The following is a 15264-nucleotide window of genomic DNA, read 5'->3' on the forward strand; positions in this document are numbered from 1 at the left end:
CAGCTGTAATATTTGAGAAAAAATGGTCAAATCTCGAACTAACCACAACTGAATGGTCCATGGTCGAACAGATGCGTGAAATACTTAGACCGTTCAAGATTGCGACTGAGGCTTTGTCAACTAACAAATATCCCACAGCTTCTGCTGTATTGCCTTTACAGCATGTACTACTGTGTCAACTTGGCTCACCCATTCCTAATGCAATGCCCAGCTTGAGGGAAATGACCGCAAAGATCGACACAGATTTGAGGAAGCGTTATGACAAAAATAACGAAGCAACATTCATGTTATTGAATAAAGCAGCATACCTGGATCCCCGCTTTCATAGTTTAATGCATTTATCAGAGGAACAGAAGGACCAAGTGCACCTAAACATTAAAGAAGAAATGGCCGTGAGATTTGAAAGTGGGACAGATGAGCATTCATTAAGCTCAGACACTCACGCAAGGAAAACAGCCCTGACGGCAATGGGCGATCTGTTTGGAGAAACATACAAGGGAAGGGGCGAGACGAGAGACGACCAAGACAATGTACTGCACCAAGAGATGTGGTCCTACCGAAGAGAGACAACGATGCCAGCAGACAGCAATCCTCTTCTGTGGTGGAAGACGCTGGGTAGCGCAAAATATCCCCACCTGGCGCAGCTTGCAAGAAAGTAGCTGAGTGTTCCCGGGACATCAGTGCGTTCTGAGCGAGTCTTTTCCATAGCTGGGAATATTGTTAACAAGAAGCGCTCCGCTCTAGCTGAGTGTTCCCGGGACATCAGTGCGTTCTGAGCGGGTCTCTTCCACAGCTGGGAATACTGTTAACAAAAAGCGCTTTGCTCTTGACACTGAACATGTTAACCAGTTGATATTCCTGGTGAATAATTTGTAGCCTCTCAGTCCAGTTAGGCCTATGTGTAGGCTATGTATAATCGCATTTACAAAGGCCACATAACCCACTATTTTTTATTTTATTATTACTATTATTATTTATTTTAGATATTTAGTTTGGTGGGCTTGCCTAGGCTACTTATAGGCCACGTTCTGTCAGTAGCCTACGTTACATTGCCATGGCAGCGCTGAATGCAGCCCAATTGCCGTGAGGATTATTGACATTAATATTACTTGTTTGAGAAGCATACTCTGTGGTAATTGTTTTTGAAAATATGGCAACATTTGACTTCATAATTTGCATTAAACTTCACTAATTATTTCGACCGAAATATGTTGTGTCTGCTTGTCCCCTCTTGTGGATACAAATGGTAAAACGCATGATCAAAATAATTACTGGTCAATAAATTACAGGTTATTTTTAGTCTTGCCATTTTAAAGACCGTTTTTTACGTGGAAATTCGAATATGGGTACAATTCTGCCACGAATATCGAATATGTTTTTTTCTTAAAGTGACAGCCCTACTCATCACTCACATTCCATGTCTGTCCCAGTTGACTAAAAGTCTCTTGGCAGGAAGTGTGCTTTCTCACTATCTTCAGGGCATTCAGCTTCCCTCGACCAGCGAATGCACTGACAGTGTTGCAGCCTGTGAAGGCATGTAAGCCAATTAGGCTGTCACAGATGCTGTCTCCAAGTGAACTTGCCAGTTTGGTGATGTCAACAAACCGTGTGCGGTTCTGAGTCCCACACTTCTGGTAGATGGGACAGGTGATGTCCTTCTGGAAGCCAAGACAAAGCACCATGACATCAGTGTCCTCAGCTGTGATGATAACTGACTTTGAGCCCGCATTTGCTGCATGCAATGCATGCAGGAGCAGACGGGTGTCAGCTTCTTCATGTGTGGAGTGCAGTTCTGCTGCTTCCTCACACCCATCTTCTGTCAACTTGTAGCAGGTTTCCTCACAGGTCATGTACAACACCTTGCCATGCAGCATAGCTCTGTATCGTGGGAGTTTCCACTCTTCCACCAGAAACTTGATGAGACTGGTCTTGTTGGAGGAACTGCACAGAAATTTTCTCCACTGCTGGGCGTGGTGTCCCCCTGCAAGATTCTTGTACTGGAGAGTGATGTCTCCACCCCGGTTCAGTCGTTCAGCATCTTTGATCGAAGTCTGGTGATAGACATCAAAAACAACATCAATCCTTCCACTCTGTGCTCCCTCATGGAGGACCTGGGTCAAGGCTGACTCTGCCACCTGTGCAAAGGTTTTGTTGTTGCCATTCATTTTTTGGACCAGGCTCATCCCATCAATGATGGAAGTAGATGGGATTGGGATGTCTTCTGCAGGAGATATTCTTTTCAAGCTCTCTGGCAAGTGCAGCCTTGTTTGTTTTTCGTAAGGACCCATCAGCATTTGCCAGTGCCCATGGTAGTGGGCCCAATGGGTAGGCAAGGACATCCTTCAGATTCACCTTCCTGCTTTCAGCCACCAGGATCATGTGACTGAAAAGGTTTCTATCTGCCTTCAGAACCACATCCTGTGCTTTCTTTCCATGAGCTTGTTTTGTGCTGACATTGGAGAATGTTTTCAGACTTTGCTTGGTCATCTTGTCGTGGAATTTCACAGGTGGTGGGTCTGCATCTAACCTTGTTTGCTGGAATGCTTGGTAGGCCTCTTCTCCTTTCTCAAGAGCTCTCAAGAGATCTATGGTCACATCAGGTGGAGCCATGTTGCCAGTGGAGAGGCTAACCAAATCAATCTCATCAGGGGACATAGGATTGAGCCAGTTATTCTCCATAAGGTCCATGAGAGACTGGACATCTGCTTCATCTCTCTTGATCCTTGGACTCTGTAGATCTGGATGAGACCATTTGCACCTGCCTTGACCTGTCAGGTCTCTCAGCTGTCTGAGGTACATGCTTCTATACTCAGGTTTGAGATAATATTTGGTCACAGCTCCTGGCTTCAAGCTGAATCCCTTTGTCCCTCCAGCTGTTTGGGTGTCTTTGTTCACCGTTTCTTCTATAGCTTGGTCAACAGGGATTCGGCCAAAGGGATTGGTGGAGCCCAGTTGGACTGAGAAGCCTCCTTCCATGAATTCTGTGTACACATCTGGGTGTGTGATGGGCAGCTCAGACATCTGGGCGTAGTAGTAGGGGAGGTAGCGTGCATAATTCATCCTGTCATAAGCAAAGCACCATGGGATCACTGCTCGAATGCTAGCCAAGTGTAGCATCCAGTCTCCCTCTCTGGATGCTCGGATGAGCCCCAACAAGATTTCAACCATGTACAAATAGGACATCCAGAAGTTCGAGAGGCTGCCGTTTCCACCTCTAAGGAACTCACAGTAGACTTCAAATAGATCCATGATGCGTGTACAAGAGCTGTTCTCGAGGACCTCCTTCAAAGCATGTTGTGAGACTTCTTTCCCAAGGCTGTCAATGGTCTTCAGTGTCTCATTCAGGTGAACCATGTCATTCCTGTGAGTTTCTTCCAACCAGGACAGGAAACCATTCAAGGTCAGTCGCATGAGAGCCTCATACAGGAGCTTGTGTAGTCACACTGCCCTGTTGTACTTGCGGCCATCCATAACACCAGCAATTGAGCCTTCTGCAATCATGCCAGACTCAATGCAGAGGTCTTTGAGTCCAGCATCTTGGAAACGCTTTCCTATTATTGCCAGCAGTGTGCAGATGGTGTGGAATACCCCAAGCCTAACGATGATATCATGGAACTTGTCATGGTGTTTCCATGTGATCTCGACAGCCTTCGCATACAGGGCTTGGTCAAAGACACAGACAATCTTCCTCAGGCCTAAGCACTGCAGGATGCTCAGTGACTGGTTAAGCACCTCGTTGACAGTAGACATTTGTGTCGCTGGAGCATTGATGGTAGGCAGATAGCCTATATTGTCGGGGATGACCGTCATCTCTCCTCGAGTCAGGATGCTGAAGCCTGTCCAGCTGCTGACTGACTGTTCTTCTTGTTGTGACATGCGTGCTAGGACCCAAAGAAGGTTTTTCTCTCTGGCAAGCTTAGTTTTGGCTGCAGTATCGGCATCTGACTTTTTGCTTTGTGGTGGCCCTACCCGTTGTCCAGCATTGTAAGTTGGTAACATTGGTGGGGGTCCATCAATGCTTCTCTTCTTTGTTTTGGGAACAGTGGGCATGGGTTGGACAGGAAGTGGGTTGACTGGCTTTGCTTGCACAGCAATCCCATTGACTCTGTGAGATGTTCCCTCACCACTGACAGTTTCTTCAAGACGGTCGATATTGTCCAAGGCTAAAGTTGTGAATATGCCAGGATGGATGTTAGCTGGAAGGGCAATGCCACTCCCTGATGATGAGAGTTTCTGGAGACACAGGGCAGTGTTGATCTCTTCCATCTGTGAACAGGACACACTGTGACCAGGATGTTTATCAACTCTACATTTCCTGTCAACGATTTGACACTGAATGGCAGAACAATGTGCTTGGAAGGCTTGGTATTTCCACATGTCACTGCATATACTATGTCATGGCAAAATGACTGCAGAAGGCACTGCACTCTCTGGGATGCATGATCAGGATCATTTGAGCCTGTGAGTAGAGAGTACAGGAAGATAATGAGCGACTCTGGAATGGTAGGACATTCTGCTTCTGGTTTGACTTCAGGCGGCCAGGTTTGAGGAACATCTTGACTTTTAATGTCTGCTCTCAATTTGATGGCTGCTTTGGCTATAACACCTTGTGCACTGACACTTTTCAGGGTCTGCAGCTCCCTTTTGAGAGACTGATTTTCTTTGGCAAGTTCCCTCATGGACAAGTTATCGGGATAGAGGAGGAATTTTCCTTTCTCATCAGGGAATATCTGCAAGGCTCCAGCAAACTCACTCTCCAGGTTTCGCCTTATGTGCTTCTTGGTTGATTCCTTGACTTGGGCAATGCCTTGGGAGTTCATTGAAGCTACCAGTCTAGAAGAGAGATCAGTCATTGTCATCACTTGAGGATTGCCAAAAAGCTCCATCCTCATTGTATGCCTTATTCACAGCAGCTTCATACTGGGCTGCAGCATCATCATCTTCATTGCTGGCAACCTCTCCTTTGGAAACCTCTTCTTTGGTGTAAAGTCTATAGCATGACCTGTGGTAGTGCCCTTCAGCTGCTACAAGGTCTCTACTCACAATGGCAAGGATTCTGCTGTCCCTTTTCTTTGTGGCTGCACTCCTGATCTTTGCATCAGCTCGCAGTTCGACACTGCACCAGTACTTCTCTCGTATTCTGTCTCTTGGAATATTTGCTGTTTTTCTGACAAAATATGCACTCCGCATCATAAGTCCTAGATGTACTTGGAGCATGTCGAGCTACTCTCTTAGATTGTTTCTCTTCAGCAGAGACACAACTTTTCTTTTCTTTTGCAAGGAGGCCATCAAGAATTTGCTTCATAGTGAAGATACTGCGACACTTTCTGTGGTAGTAGATTGCTGGAATCTGTCCCTCAGGAATGTCTTTTGCCAGTTTCAAAACTGGTGCATGATTTCGTATCTGAGCTGCCCTAAGCAGAGTTCTCCATGAGTCGACACTTTGTAGTGAAACCAGCTTATCTGTATCATCAGAACAGTGGATAATGCACTCCACCCGTGGGCGCTTTGGTATTGGGTAAAAACTTGCTTGTTCACCAGTGGCCATATTCAGTCAGTTTTCACCTGCCACATACAAACAAGTACATGTAACTTAGGTGTATGAACACTACTAAAACAAAGTTTACTTTGCTTCACCAGCGTCATATTACCATTATTTATCTTACATAGCCACAAATAGATACATTACCTAGTTGCTATGCAACAGCTGTATTGTCCACATGAGGCCGCTAAAATCAACACAAGATGAAAGTTCCTCGTAGCCACTTTAACTAATCATATTAACATATACATTAAAAGAACATGCTAACATTATGGGAAATTAGCTTACAATCTTCTCCAGAGTGAGACAAGAAGATAGATACCAGTTTCCTCTATATGTGTTTAGTAGAAAGCTATCTGGCTGCACGTTAGCCTAGCTTAGCACAATGAATGGAAGTACACAGTACTGGTTATCCTTGGTTGTTGGCCAACTAAGAACTGTCCCAGAGTTTAAGCTAGGCTAATCAGTACCAGGGGTGTTGAAATGCTACATTTGTAAAAATCTGGGCAAATACACAATCGTGAGAGGCACAGAAACAGGTTTCCTGAAAGAAAAATGAAATAGCTGCTCATTTGGAAAGGTTATCATGTATTATTTTACTTCTGTTAGTGTACCAAATAAAATGGCACCAGTGAAGTTGTGTCACCTTGGGTGATATCGATATCTGGTCTGACCCATGGACTAACTGGCTTTGGTCTAGTTAGTTTCTTAGTAATAATGCCCTTCTAATTTAAGGTTCACAATCACCTCACACAATGAAATAGTATGGGTATATTATACATTTCCTGAATCTTTACAGTCCTGTGAGTATTCCAGTTTTTGTGTTTTGTGTCCCTGATATTCCTAGATGCCACAGGGCTAAAAGAAAGTATATAGTTTAGGCGAACATTGCAGAAAGATGTGTGTTATTGACGGGTTGAAGAGCTCAAGTGACCTCTATATTTGTGAGAAATATCCACAACAGGGCTTGAATGAAAGCTAAGAAGGTCCCCTTTAAAACGATACCAAAGACAATATTATAGAACATTGAAGAATGTCCTGACCATGAGGCTAAACCAGGATATGCACCAGCGTCTAAAATGCAATTTAGTTTAGCGGGTGGTTAACTTCATGAGCTGATAACTGTGATACAGCTGCCACTCAGGAATGGTTATCATACCAAAATATCATCTACAGACATGGATCCTTTCAAAAATTATAAGTTTTGCCACCTTGAGTGTACCGAAATAGGAAATTTTGGGCTCTGGCCCATTGACTACGTCGCCAGTGTTGTGTTCTTATGGACAAAGTACCCGGAGATGACGTGAAGTAATGGAGCTTTTATTCATGTAAACTACTAATAAGACACATTAGTCCCTAGCTAACGAGTCTGACCCTTTAGCCGAGCGGTTAGTGATGTCGCCTTGTGGTGCAGTACATCCGTATCGAATCCCACACCGGGCAAGAAAATAACCGGTTACATTCATATCTCTCGACTGTACATATCCACCTGACTGTCAAGGCATTGGAGAGCGCAGTTCTGGGTTTTGGCGCTTTTGCACCTAATATTTATATCCTTTCTGGGCGGGGTTACATCCGGTCAACAAGTAGTTCCGTAACAACAGTGAATGATAGAACATTTATCAATACACCACAATAGTTTTTTTTTTTGGATATATAAGATTTTATGCTGCGTCTGCTGTGTGGCTACCATACCAGGCTATGTACACGTGTCATTTTTAACCTTACCGAGCATGTTGGTGCCAGTGTACCTCTTGATTATTGATGCTGCTGCATGAGTGTGTGTGAGAGAGAGAACTTGTAGCCGCCGTGCCAGGCTATTACTCCATGGGCCAAGACCCAAAACAAGACATACCGGTACCATCTGGGTGGGCAAATTCTAGTTGTGATTTTTTTATACCTCTACATCCCTAGTTTATGTTTTGATATGATAGACCTCTCAGACTGGTAGCTTTTTAGCGGTCATCGCCTCATGAAGTAAACCACCCCTGAAAGTAAACAGCATTTTTGCTGCAGGTGCATATGCTGGTGTAGGCTCATGGTCAAGACACTTTTCAATGTTTTATAATATTGCGTTTGGTATCATTTTAAAGGGTGCTTTCTAAGCTTTCATTCAAGCCCATGTTGAAGCTCTCTGACAAACATAGGTCACTAGAGCTCTTCAAACCATCAAAAATACAAATTTTTCACCTAAACTATACACTTTATTTAAGCCCTGTGGTATCAGGGAACATCAGAGACACAAAAGACAAAAACTGGAATACTCACAGTCACAGCACTCCAAGGATTTAGGAAATGTGTACCATTTCATTGTTAGATGTGATTGCAGGCCTAAAATTAGAGGGGGTGGCTCTGGCCGAAATTTCTCAAGTTGTCAGGTAAATGTAAAATTGTTTCCATAGCTCTTTAGGTATGCCTTGCCAAGTAAGTGCAAAGGGAAATGAAGGGACTCCGCAGCGTGGTTCTGGGCCGCTCAGACTCATGGGAGTTGGGCAACAAAGATATTGGGGAAAAGCGGGAGGCCGAGATACCGGGCTTCGTAGGATCAGAGCCCGGTCACTAAAATACTGCTACCTGAAACAGGCGGTTTCCTGTGCAAACTCAGAGTCCCTCTTCCAGATGGCAGCGAGGAGCTTGAACCCGTTGATGCACAACATGGGTCAAAAGTGACCCGACTGAGTTTTTATGTTCTACATCTTTGCAATAGATGAATTTCATCATTCAGTATTCCAGATATTCCTCAATTAACTTGTTTTTGATCATCATACATCCTTTTATTTTTTCCTTTCTTACTTTTTGAATAAAAACCCTTTTTGTATCACTACCCTTCTAATGCACAACATGGGTCAAAAATTACCCATATCCATTTTCTATATGGCTGACTGTTTCTATGATACATCTTTGAAATAAATGTATTTTATCATTTACTATTCCAAGTATTCAGTAAATATCTTGTTTAGCACACATTTTTATTTTTCCTTTCTTACTTTATGAACAAGCACAGCTTTTGTACTTCTATATCACGTTTACACATGGGTCAGAAACGACCGACATGCATTTACTACAGCATTTGGTGAGGAACTGAAATTTGTTTGCTTGCAAGTCGGAACATGTTAACCTCGCACAACTATTCACCTGCCCGACATTTCACAGCTCAGCACAACTCCCTTAGCACATCTGATACATGCAAGTCTTGTTTTACAATTGTTCTAACGTTACCTAAGAAAATATTTGACAATTGTGAAAGATAACTGTACATAATAGTTGACATGGCAGCATTTAGGTACGTGTGGGGCTGTTTCCTGGACAACTGCAGAAGACAGTTCATCCCCAGTGACTTTGTCATGTAGATGAGCAGCTTGTGCCACTCCGAGGCAGGTGCAAGTTCCTGCAATACATGCCCAGCAAGCCTGCTAAATATGGGATGAAAATGTTTTGGATGCGCGATGCAAGGGTAACCTTATGCAATGGATGGAACCGTCTATACAGGGAGGGAGGCAGCCAGGAGAGGAGGTTCAGAGGAACCTTGGAGAGAGAATGTCATCCAACAATTGTGCAGTGGAATATACAGCACAATACAGAAATGTAGAAGTTTTAGCACAACGCCTACATAATTTTTCCAATCTTTCATAATGTGTATCTTAATTTTTGATTTGATTTCTCTATAAGCAAAATAGTAGAATAGAATAAAATGCAATGCAACAGATTATGGTGTTAGAATTTAGAGAATTCTATGTTGAGTAAATTTACAATCTTTTTCCCCCTTTCATAGGTCGCAACATCACAATGGACAACTTCTTCACCAGTGTCCCTCTGGCTGAGAAGCTCCTCGAGAAGAACCTGACCATTGTTGGGACTCTTTGCCAGAACAAGCCGGACATACCACCTATCATGAAGCCATCCAAATCACGGGAGATTCATAGCTCAGAATTCGGATTCAATGGCAACATGACCATGGTGAGCCATGTGCAGAAGAAGGGAAAGGCGGTTGTCCTCCTGAGCACCATGCATGATGACAAAGCAGTGGATGACAGCAGTCAGAAGAAGAAACCAGAAGTGATCCAGAACTACAACAAAACAAAAGGAGTGGACACAATGGATCAGATGGTTAGCACCTACTCATGTAAGCGGAGAACACGGAGGTGGCCCATGGTGCTCTGGTACAATATCCTGGATGTTGCCCCCCTCAACACCAACTTTACTGCACAACACCCTGATTACACGGGTGGTGTGAACCATGCACGCTGGCTATTCATCAAGGAACCGGGCAAAGAGCTTGTCATGCCACATATGAAGAGGCACATGGAGGGCACACCCAAACTCCAAAAGCATATTATTGAAGCAATGGGAAGATGTGGGTTAAAAATAAAAAAAAAACACACAGCCAGCACCCAGCCACAGGAGGACAGACAGGAAGAGGTACATGACTTGCCCAGTTTCCAAAGACAGAAAAGCCAGCAGCTGGTGTTCCCAGTGCACTAGGCCTGTGTGCAAGGAGCACAAACATGTAGTGGTCATTTGTGAGGCATGTAAACATTGAGATGGCAGTTTGTGCTCTAGTAATGTGATCAGTTGTGTTTTATTTTGTTTGGTCACATTACTGTAGGTACGGTACAATAGCCGTGTTATCTGAGGTATGTGTGACAAAATCATGTTGCAAATATTAAATGTATGAGTATGTGTTCCCACTCACTGCTAAAGTAATTATTTGAAACAAATTATTATAGTATTAATTCATTTAATTTTAAATCACTCTTGAATGAATGGGTCATTTTTTACCCGTGTGTAAACTTGTAGTAATACATAAACTATTTTTGTTCATAAAGTATGTAAGGAAAAATGGAAATAATGATCCGTGGTAATCAAAAAAATATTTCAAGAATACTTGGAATATTCAATCATAAAATAAATGGATTTCAAAAGATAGAGCAAAGAAACACTCAGCCAGCATGACATAACATGGGAAATTAATGTGGGTCATTTTTGACCCATGTTGTGCATTAGAATTCTCACAAGTAAACGGCAAGCTGAGCAAATCTGCTGGCCGAGAAGCAGGTCGGAGCCGACGAGGTGAGCTGGAACAGGAGCTGCTGCAATTGACCGGCAAGTGCACTCACCTGTTAGTCAGCGAGGTCTGAAGCTCCGCTTGAAGGGCATCGGTCTCCCGGAGGCCGTGACTAATGGAGCTCAGCTGTTCCTCATGCTGAGTGAGGCGCTCGCCTTGAGCGCGGCTTCTAGGGTGGCAGAGTCGGCTGGGTCCATAGGATGGTCGGATCGTACCGTCACGCCGAGGGCAGGAATGGAGGACCCAAACGCACGACTCAGACAGACTGGGCTAGAACAAGGCTTTAACAAAACGAATTTACAGACACCAGAGAAGGCTCGAAACAGGACGTGCCGCATCCGGCGACCAAGAGTCCATACGTGTGTAGGTGTGTGTGTGAGAGATCCGACAAGGAGCCAGGACAAACAGGGGGAATATATACGTATGGGAGCCAATCAGGGAGATTGGGCGCAGGTGCGAAGGGCAGGGCAGGGCAGGAAAAGAACAGCCAATCGGAGAAAGGGGGGCAGGTGAGTGAAGCCGGAGCAATCAGGGTTACTCAGACAAATGGGGCACAGGTGAAACACCAACCAGGGGATGGGAAACAGGTAGGCCTTGATGTCCCAGACCACACAACCATGACACATTTAACCTCCAGCTACTATGCGTAGAGTGGCATCTGGCTGTCACTTCCAATCAACACCAGCAGGACAAGTAGTGACCAGTGACACCAACACTGGTCTTCCAGAAGAGAGGTGATGGACCAGAGGCTTTGCAGAGGCTAATGCACTGCATGACCCAGATGTCCGTGTCCAGTTGAGTTAAGAGACAGACATCTCTGCTGGAAAGTGACTAATGCACATCTCTGTAGTAGATGTCCCACTTGTTTAAACTACCGCCTCTGTATTGGCGTCTTCAGTGATAAGTCAGGTACTAATAGAGGGATATGCAAGGCTAGAAATTGGCTTTCCAACTGTATATCAATGATTGTCCCGCTGCTGACTTCAGTGATGGTAATGATATATTAATGATATTGTAATATTAACCCAGCCACTGAGGATGCACAAGCCAGTGCATTCTTAGTGCCGGTCCCAGGCCTGGATAAATGGGGAGGGCTGCGTCAGGAAGGGCATCTGGTGTAAAATCCTTGCCAAATCAAATATGCGGATCATAAATAAGATTTCCATACTGGCTCGGTCGAGGCCCAGGTTACAAACAACCGCCACCGGTACTGTTAACCAGCAGGGTGCCGGTGGAAACTATGCTACTGTTGGGGGAAGGCATATCCAGAGGCAGCAGGAGAGGAGGAAGGGTAGGGGTGTGGAGGTGAGAGTCGGAACTTCGAATGTTGGCACTATGACTGGTAAAGGGAGAGAACTGGCTGATATGATGGAGAGAAGAAAGGTAGGTATACCGTGTATGCAAGAGACCAGGTGGAAGGGGAGTAAGGCCAGGAGCATCGGAGATGGGTTCAAACTCTTTTACCATGGTGCGAATGGGAGGCGAAATGGGGTAGGGGTAATTCTGAAGGAAGAGTATGTCAAGAGTGTGCTGGAGGTGAAGAGAGTGTCAGACAGAGTGATGCGTATGAAGCTGAAATCGAAGGTGTATTGATGAATGTTATTAGCACATATGCCCCGCAAGTTGGGTGTGAGATGGAAGAAAAAGAAGAATGCTGAAGTGAGTTGGACGATGTAGTGGTGAGGGTATCCAAGGAGGAGAGAGTGGGGATTGGAGCAGACTTCAATGGTGTGTTGGTGAAGGGAACAGAAGTGATGAGGAGGTGATGGGTAGGTATGGAGTCAAGAAGAGAAATGTGGAAGGACAGATGGTGATGGATTTAGCGTAAAGGATGGAATGGCTGTGGTGAATACATACTTCAAAAAGAGGGAGGAACACAGCGTGACGTACAAGAGTGGAGGAAAGTGCACACAGGTAGACTATATCTTATGTAGAAGGCACGATCTGAAAGGGATTGGAGACTGCAAGGTGGTGACAGGGGAGAACGTAGCTAGGCAGCATCGGATGGTGGTCTGTAGGATGACTTTGGAGACCAAGAAGAGGAAGTGAGTGAAGACACAGCCGAAGATCAAATGGTGGAAGTTGAAGAAGGAAGACTTGTGTGGAGTTCAGGCAGGAGTTAAGACAGGCACTGGGTGGTAGTGAAGAGTTACCAGATGGCTGGACAACCACTGCAGAAACAGTGAGGGGGACAGCTAGGAAGGTACTTGGTGTGTCATCAGGACAGAAGAAAGAAGACAAGGAGACTTGGTGGTGGAATGAGGAAGTACAGCAAAGTATACAGAGGAAGAGGTTGGCAAAGAAGAAGGGGGATAGTCAGAGAGATGAAGAAAGTAGACAGGAGTACAAGGAGATGCAGCATAAAGCAAAGAGAGAGGTGGCAAAGGCAAAGGAAAAGGCGTATGGTGAGTTGTATGACAGGTTAGACACTAAGGAAGGAGAAAAGGACTTGTACCGATTGGCTAGACAGAGGGACCAAGCTGGGAAGGATGTGCAGCAGGTTAGGGTGATCAAGGATAGAGATGGAAATGTGCTGATAAGTGAGGACTGTGTGCTGAGAAGGTGGAAGGAGTACTTTGAGGGGCTGATGAATGAAGAAAATGAGAGAGAGAGAAGGTTGGATGATGTAGGGATAGTGAATCAGAAAGTGCAGTGGATTAGCAAGGAGGAAGTGAGGGCAGCTATGAAGAGGGTGAAGAGGGGAAAGGCAGTTGGTCCAGATGACATACCTGTGGAGGCATGGAGATGTTTAGGAGAGATGGCAGTAGAGATTTTAACTAGTTTGTTTAACACTATCTTGGAAAGTGAGAGGATGCCTGTGTGCCGGCTTTTCCACGATAAAAGCATATGACAGGGTACCGAGAAAGGAGGTGTGGTATTTTATGAGGAAGTCGGGAGTTGCAGAGAAGTATGTAGGATATGTATGAGGGAAGTGTGACAATGGTGACGTGTGCGGTTGGAATGACAGATGGGTTCAAGGTGGAGGTGGGATTACATCAAGGATCGGCTCTGAGCCCTTTCTTGTTTGCAATGGTGATGGACAGGTTAACAGATGAGATCAGGCAGGAGTCTCTGTGGACTATGATGTTTGTGGATGACATTGTGATCTGTAGCGAGAGTAGGGTGCAGGTTAAGGAGAGCCTGAAGAGGTGGAGGTATGCACTGGAGAGAAGAGGAATGAAAGTCAGTAAGAGCAAGATGGAACACATATGCACGAATGAGAGGGAGGACAGTGGAATGGTGAGGATGCAAGGAGTAGAGGTGATGAAGGCGTATGACAGAGGTGCCCAACTCCAGGCCTTGAGGGCTGCAGTGTCTGCAGGTATTTCTTGCAACCATGCACTACACCACCTGATTTAACTAATTCCTTTCCCTCCTTGGTCCAAGAGGTGAGCTAATTAGTTAAATCAGGTGGTGTAGTGCATGGTTGGAACACATACCCACAGACACTGCGGCCCTCAAGGCCTGGAGTTGGGCACCCCTGGTATATGAGTTGAAATACTTGGGGTCAGCTGTCCAAAATAACAGGGAGTGCAGAAGAGAGGCGAAGAATAGAGTGCAGGGAGGGTGGAGTGGGTGGAGAAGAGTGTCAGGAGTGATTTGTGATGGAAGGGTACCAGCAAGAGTTAAAGGGAAGGTTTACAACATGGTAGTGAGACCAGCTATGTTATATGGTTTGGAGACAGTGGCACTGATGAAAAGACAGGAGGTGGAGCTGGAGGTGGCAGAGTTGAAGATGCTAAGATTTTCATTGGAAGTGACGAAGGAGGATAGGATTAGGAATGATTATATTAGAGGGACCTCTCACATTGGACTGTTTGGAGACAAAGCAAGAGAGGGAAGATTCAGATGGCTTGGACATGTGTGCGGGAGAGATGCTGGGTATATTGGGAGAGGGATGCTGAATATGGAGCTGCCAGGGAGGAGGAAAAGAGGAAGGCCAAAGAGGAGGTTTATGGATGTGGTGAGGGAGGACATGCAGGTGGCTGGCGTGACAGAGGAAGATGCAGAGGACAGGAAGAAATGGAAATGGATGATCCGCTGTGGCGACCCCTAACGGGAGCAGCTGAAAGTAGTAGCAGTAGTAATATTAATAATGCTATTCTGCGTCATACCCATTGGGATAAATAATATTGAATGTTTCTTGTCTCATCTCATTTATTCTAGAATCGGTACAGAGCAGGCTAGCTGTAAAGCCCATATATCATATGTTAAAGATGCAAAGGCAGCAAACAAACAAGACAATATAAGGCACCTGCTGCAGCAATAGATCCCAACCACCACTTATTACATCAACAGGGATGCTGAAAAAAAGGTTTATATTTCCTACGTAAGACAGACTGCACAAATATGTGGAGTGCATGTAACTTTTGATAATGATGCAATGTGATAATGTCCATTGTTAGTGTAAAGGAGGGCATTTCATGTAGGTAGCCCTGATGCCTACTGTCCTTAGACCTGTCAAGGGCTGACTCAGTGTGTGTGTAAAAAAAACCACAAAAAACCCAACAAAAGTGATGGCTACACAGACTTTATATAACAAAGTTTAATTTAGTATCCTCCTACTAAACTAAATCAGTGGAGGAAAGGTCCCCATAATACACCCACACCGCTCTGAATAAAGAGGTTCATTAAAAACTGTTGCTGTAAAGTTTTA

This window comes from Lampris incognitus, chromosome 11 (genome assembly GCF_029633865.1).
Source record: "Lampris incognitus isolate fLamInc1 chromosome 11, fLamInc1.hap2, whole genome shotgun sequence".
Lineage (NCBI taxonomy): Eukaryota > Metazoa > Chordata > Actinopteri > Lampriformes > Lampridae > Lampris > Lampris incognitus.